This window comes from Panthera onca, chromosome A2 (assembly GCF_046562875.1).
Source record: "Panthera onca isolate mPanOnc1 chromosome A2, mPanOnc1 haplotype 2, whole genome shotgun sequence".
Classification (NCBI taxonomy): Eukaryota; Metazoa; Chordata; class Mammalia; order Carnivora; family Felidae; genus Panthera; species Panthera onca.
In genome coordinates, this window is record NC_138340.1 from 135,981,896 (window position 1) to 135,988,315 (window position 6,420).

The window sequence follows — 6,420 nt, forward strand, 5'->3', positions numbered from 1 at the left end:
TTTCTTTCCCACACGCAGGGTTTATTATTTCATATCTTTCCTAACCCCCCACTTTTCTCATATTTATTTCCATTGGGAAAAACAGAAGCCAACACCAGAAAGGCTCCCTTATCTTTCAGTGACGAGTTTCACAGGTTTAGCTGTGTTGGCATTGATCTTTGCCTTCTTTCTTCTTGTTATGATTAGGAAGTTTCTCTTTGCTCACAAAAGCTAAAAATTTATCATGTTTTCTGCATGCCTCCTCCTTTGCTTTCTTAAGATTTTTTTATGTTTATTCTTTTCTCCAGCATTGCTGATTTTTCTTGGTCAATTAGATCTTTCCCATCACTTATATACATTTTCTTGTGGCTCCCATTTTATTTTTATTTTTTTAACTTCATTTGTTTATTTTGAGAGAGAGACAGAGCACACGGGCAGGAGAGGGGTAGAGGGGGAGGGAGAGGGAGAGGGAGGGAGAGAGACAGAGAGACAGAGAGAGAGAGAATCCCAAGCAGACTCCACACCATTAGCACAAAGCCCAGTGTGGGGCTCAAGTCCACGAATAATGAGATCATGACCTGAGCTGAAGTCAAGAACTGAATGCTCAACCAACTGAGCCACCCAGGTGTCCCTGGTATCTCCCATTAAAAAAAATTTTTTTTCTAATGTTTATTCATTTTTGAGAGAGACAGAGTGCGAGTGGGGGAGGGGCAGAGAAACATGGAGACAGAATCTGAAGCAGGCTCCAGGCTCTGACCATCAGCACAGAGCCCAACTCGGGGCTGGAACCCACAAACCGTGAGATCATGACCTGAGCCAAAGTCGGACGCTTAACTGATTGAGCCACCCAGGTGCCCCTACTATCTCCGATTTTAAACAAAATTGTAAGCTAACTTATGTCCTTCTCCAGCTGCCACCCCAGTTCATTATTCCTTTTTACAGACAAAAATTTGTAAAAGCCTTATTTATGCTGTCTCCATTTCTCATTTTCAAGTAACTCTTCCACTCATTACAACCCACCTTTCCCCTTTATTCTACCACTGAAAAAATGTGTCAAAGACATCAATGATTTCCATGTTGTAAAATCCAGTGGACGCTTTTCTCTCCTCCTCTTCTTTGACTGACTTTGCAGCATCTCACAAGTTGACCACTCCTTCTTTCTGGACATATGTCTTATCTTGGTCTGACTCCATGTTTGCCTGATTTACTTCTTAGCACTCAACTTTCTCTTTTTTAATCTCCTTGACTGACTCCTTCTCCTCTGTCCATTCTCTTAAAAAAAAAAAAAAAAAAAAAGATTCCCCAGGGCTTAGTCTAAGCCCCCTTTTCTACTCTCTTCCCATATAGTATCACCCAATTCTGTGGCTATAAACACTAAGGATTCCCAAATTCTTTCTTCCATCTCCAAATTCCCCACTCTGCTCCAGGCTCAAATAGTAAAATGCTTATTTAATACTGTCAGTTGGGTATCTTTCAGGAAGCCTGGTTAATATGTCTAAAAAGAGAAGTTTTGATTTTCACCCTAAAATCGATCCCGTCTCCATACAAATTAAATGGTATCACCTTCTTCTCAGCTACCTGAAGACACAGACTTGTGATTTATTTCCGATTAGTCTGTCTCTCATTCTCCAGAAAATGTCTCTTAGCATGTTTTATTAATTCGACCCCTAACACAAATGAAAATCTACCCATTATCCATCTCTACTGCCACTCCATCCAAGCCAGCATCACCTTGCGCCTGGCGAAATCTCACAAAGTCCTAATCAGTCTCTTTCTTCTCATCATTTTTCAATTTATTTTTAGTAACCCCTGTGATCTTTTAAATGCAAATTTGATTAGGCAATGGCTCCCTATTTATTCTCAAAGCTTGGTCTTGGCCTGTAAGTCTACATTACTACTTCTTTTACAACTACAACTTATTAACTGCCATTCACTCAGTATGACCCAGCCCCATGCTAGCCCTTTCTTACCTTCTTAAGTACACTAATTTTCTCCAGTCTTAGGGCCTTTGCACATGCTGGTTCTTCCGCTTGAAATATTCATCCCATGGCTCATTGCATTTTGTTTTCATTTCCTTGAGGTCATCTGAATGCTGTCTCCTAGTCATCTTAGGCTCCTGTTCCCATTCGCTACCACTGCCTCCTGTTCGATTTCTCTACAACTTCTAGCTGGTTTTCTGATTTGTCTTTCCCATGAGACTATTGGTTTGTAGAGCCTTTAAAATTGAATGCCTAGGAGCACCTGGCATCCTGAGCACCTGGCTCAATCAGTTAAGCATCCGACTTCAGCTCAGGTCATGATCTCGCAATTTGTGAGTTCGAGCCCCGCGCTGGGCTCTGTGCTGACAGCTCAGAGCCTGGAGCTTGCTTCAGATTCCATGTCTCCCTCTCTCTCTGCCCCTCCCCTGCTCACACTCTATCTCACTCTCTCAAAAATGAATAAGCATTAAAATAAAATAAAATAAAAATTGGATGCCTAGATCTCATTCATGATATTTTGGTTTGTGTAATCTGAGGTGAAATCTGTAGTCAAGATTTTTAATAACTCCCTTGGTGATTTTAATGGGCAACCAAGATTGAGAACCACTGTTCTGGACCCTAGTCAACAGCATCAGTATCACCTGTGAACTTGTTAGAAATGCAAATCCATAGGCCGTAGCATGAATTTACCAAATTAGAATCTGTCCAGATGATTCTGATGCATGCTAAAGTTTAAGAACTGCTACTCTAGAATAACGTCCACAGTGTTATTCCTTGGTGCCGTGTCTTTGGCCCAGGAGGCATAATACATATTTGAGTCACCAAATGAATAATCATCATAATCAGTAAATGAATAAATTACATAATAAATGATATAAGGTCTGAAAGGCTTTCTCTTGCAGAGTTGAATGCAGGTGATTTGACGCCAACATACTTTCCTTTACTAGGACCTACAGATAAATTTATTCTACTCGCCCTCACTTAGAAAGTATGTTATATTAGAGACAGAAGAGCAGCCAATAGTGTGATTTTCTGAACTGCTGCCCAGCAATTTCCTTTCTCAGCCTCATCTATGTTGTTCCAGACATCATAGCACGGAGTGTTTTGACAAGTGTGCTGTTTTCACTTCTCTGACTTCCACCTCTAATTCAGAGGTGGTAAAGTGGAGAGGCTATTTATTAGATTTCATTGGTAACAGATTAGCACACACACTTATTTTCCTCTCACTGCCCAGTGAGTGGGTCACTAATGGCCTGCCGGATCAAATTAGGAGATGCCTGCCTTTTCCTGGACGAGGCTTCCCTGTACTTTATGTGAACAGTCTTCCGTTAGAAGCCCAGTGTTGCTGTCACCTGTATCTCCTCCCTGGCACCATCTGGAAACCTCACCATTCTCAGAATGCAAGGTGCATCCGCTTCATTCTTAGACATTTTATCATGCTGAGAATGAGCAGGCACTGGGAGGACTGTCATGATTGTCTTGCTAGAGAAAGAAGGAAAAAAAGATTATCTACTCTAATTCAAGTATGAAGTTGAAACATAAGCTGGAGAAAAACAATGATATTAGTTCAAGCTGCTCAGAAGTGAATTATATCTCCCCTTGGATTGTGTCTCTAACAAATAAACCAAAAGCTGCTACTGAAGGTGGATGCTAATTCTGTAGCTCAGGCTTATTTCTGGCATTATTCTCTATAATGCATCACTCTCCCAGACCCTAGGGAGAAATAATACTAGGGCTCTATATTGGCCAAGAGGGCTGTGCCAGCAACCTCCTCCACTGCCAGGGGTGCCCTGGAGAGCTCTCCTCCAACTCACAGGGGCCTCATTGGTACATGTTTCAGTGACTTTCCTATAGGGGCAGCAGTGGCAGCAGCTTTGAAGGACACTTCAAGGACTTGCTCAACAAAGATGCCATCCCTTCCCACCCCCCACCCCCCACTAGTCTTTGGTGGCTGAAATTCTTAGCTGTTATTACTCTTTAAAAGGCAAGAGTATGGTACTGTTTGGGGAAATTTATCCCTATCTCCTTCTCTGCTTTCTTAGTTTCCATTTTTTTTAATTCTAATTTTTTTTGGCAGATATTTTTTGTTTTTTAATGTTTTATTTATTTGGGGGGCGTAAAGAGAGAGGGGGACAGAGGATCAAAAGCAGGCATCTGTCCTGACAGCAGAGAGCCTGATGTGGGGCTCAAATTCAGGAACCTTCAGATCATGACCTCAGCTGAAGTCAGATGCTCAACTGACTGAGCCACCCAGGTGCCCCAGTTTCCATCTTTTTTTTTAAGGTTACTGAGGATTAGCTTAACATAGATAAATCAATGCAAAATACTGAGGGAAAGAAAAAGATCCAGACATGGGCTCTGCTCACCCTACTCTGTGAATCAGGCAAAACAGATACCTTGTGCTGCATAAAATGGAATTTGTACATGTTCTGAAATGCACCACTCCCTCTCTGATAGGGAGAAAAGAATGGGTAGCCAGCTGCTACAGTGAGAATATACTATGGAAACTGATCCTGCTGCTAGAAACTTATAGAAATAATAAAGAAGCATATTCAAAACTTAAGGAATACATCCCCTATAGAGATTTTCTCCCACTCCCCTACCACCAACACACACATGCACACACACAAATACACTCAACCCCAAGTAAAATTGGCCACACCCTCTTTGTTGGTGCCATAAGGGTAGGAATTTGCTTTATTAATCTTCATATCTCTAGTGTCAAGAACAGTAGTACTCCCAGGGTAGGTGTTTAATATTTTTTTTTAAAAAATGAATGGACCTCAATTTATTAAAATGATCCAGCAGTACAGTGATCTGATTTTTCAGGGAACATAGAGTGTGTGCTGTATCTCTATAAGAATAAGCTTTATTTATATCCTCTATTTATGGATGGGAAAGTGGAATTTTGTAGAGATTAAGTAGTTACTTGCTCAGGATCCTCAGCTAGATGATAGCTGATGTGGGATCCAATCCCATATTTGTCTCCTCCTGATAATCACAGTCGTTATGGCATATTGCCCTATTATTGAAGCCACTTTTCTAACATGCATTGCTTTTCAGATCTAACCCAAGTAAAGCCCAGTAGATGTAAAATAATCTTCCTAAAGACAGAAAGATTGTTCCTTTGATGATTAAGCTTTCATTACTGGCTACAGTATCAGGATGGAAATGAAAAGATTTAAGATATAGGGTCAGGTGAATCTCTTTTGAACTTGGTGAACTGGGGTAAATCATTGGATCTTTCTGAGCCTTCATTTCCTTATCTTTAATTAGACAAAATACTATCTATCCTGTTTTACTCACAGGGTAGGTAGGATCATATAATAATATGTGCAAATATTCTGTGAAATATAAAATGGCATAAAATGTTTTTTTTAAAAAAGGACATATCAGGAATTTAGACAAATATTTGAATCACTTAAATATTTTGAGTCTATATATGTATTGTATATACTACATATATTCTTATAAATCTTTTTTATTTTTTAAATATGTTTATTTGCTTATTTATTTATTTATGAGACAGAGAGAAAGAGTGCATGTGCACGAGCCAAGGAGGGGCTGAGGCGGAGGGAGAGAGAGAATCCCAAGGAGCCTCCACGCCCAGCACAGAGGCCGACCCTGGGATCATGACCTGAGCCAAAATCAAGCTCAGCATACTGAGCCACCCAGGTGCTCCTTTTAAATCTTTTTTTTAATGAAGATAACTTTGGGATAATTTATGGGGTCTTTTTAGTTGAGGTTTTTCTATTAAGTCCAACCAAGGAGACCCAGTGGATTCATTTGCCAGCCATCCTGCAATGAGAGGCCTTGTGACCATGTGGCCTGCTCATTTAGCAGATGGAATAACACATTCAGTGCTAATTAAAATCTTCAAAGGGTCTTCAAAGGGTAGCAGTAAATACTATGTATTTCCCTTATTTAAAACACTAGCAGATGAAAAGTTTTTTTCTTCTCCTTAATGAATATAGGTTTCCCATCTGTTATCTTTACAAAAATGTACCATGTAATGCAGAAGAAAAAATAGATTTGAAAAGATTGTGTCATTTTTTCTTTTACAGTAGGCCATTATTTTCTAGAACCAGATGATGCCTTTTTTTTTTTTTTTGGTCTTTTTCTTTTCCTTTCTTTTCTCCCCCTGCCCCCTCTCCTATCTCCCTTCAAAGCCATGGGAAACTATTAGTCCTGATAAAACATAACCAAGCAGAACTCCTGGCTGCCCCTATTTCGAAAACACAGTGATGATACCAGAGGTTGGCTCACACAGTACCCACCCCAACCCCCAGCTAGTTTGTCTTCTCACGTAGAATGGCTGGAAAGCTTAGGTCTGCGTTTGCCAAATGCTCAGCAGCTAGGACACAGCCCGGCAACCAAGTAGACCTCCACGCAGTCGTGTGTACAGGAACCTTGGATGTGGAAGTGAGCAATGTCAGGAGAGAGTGGCTCACAGAGCAGGCAG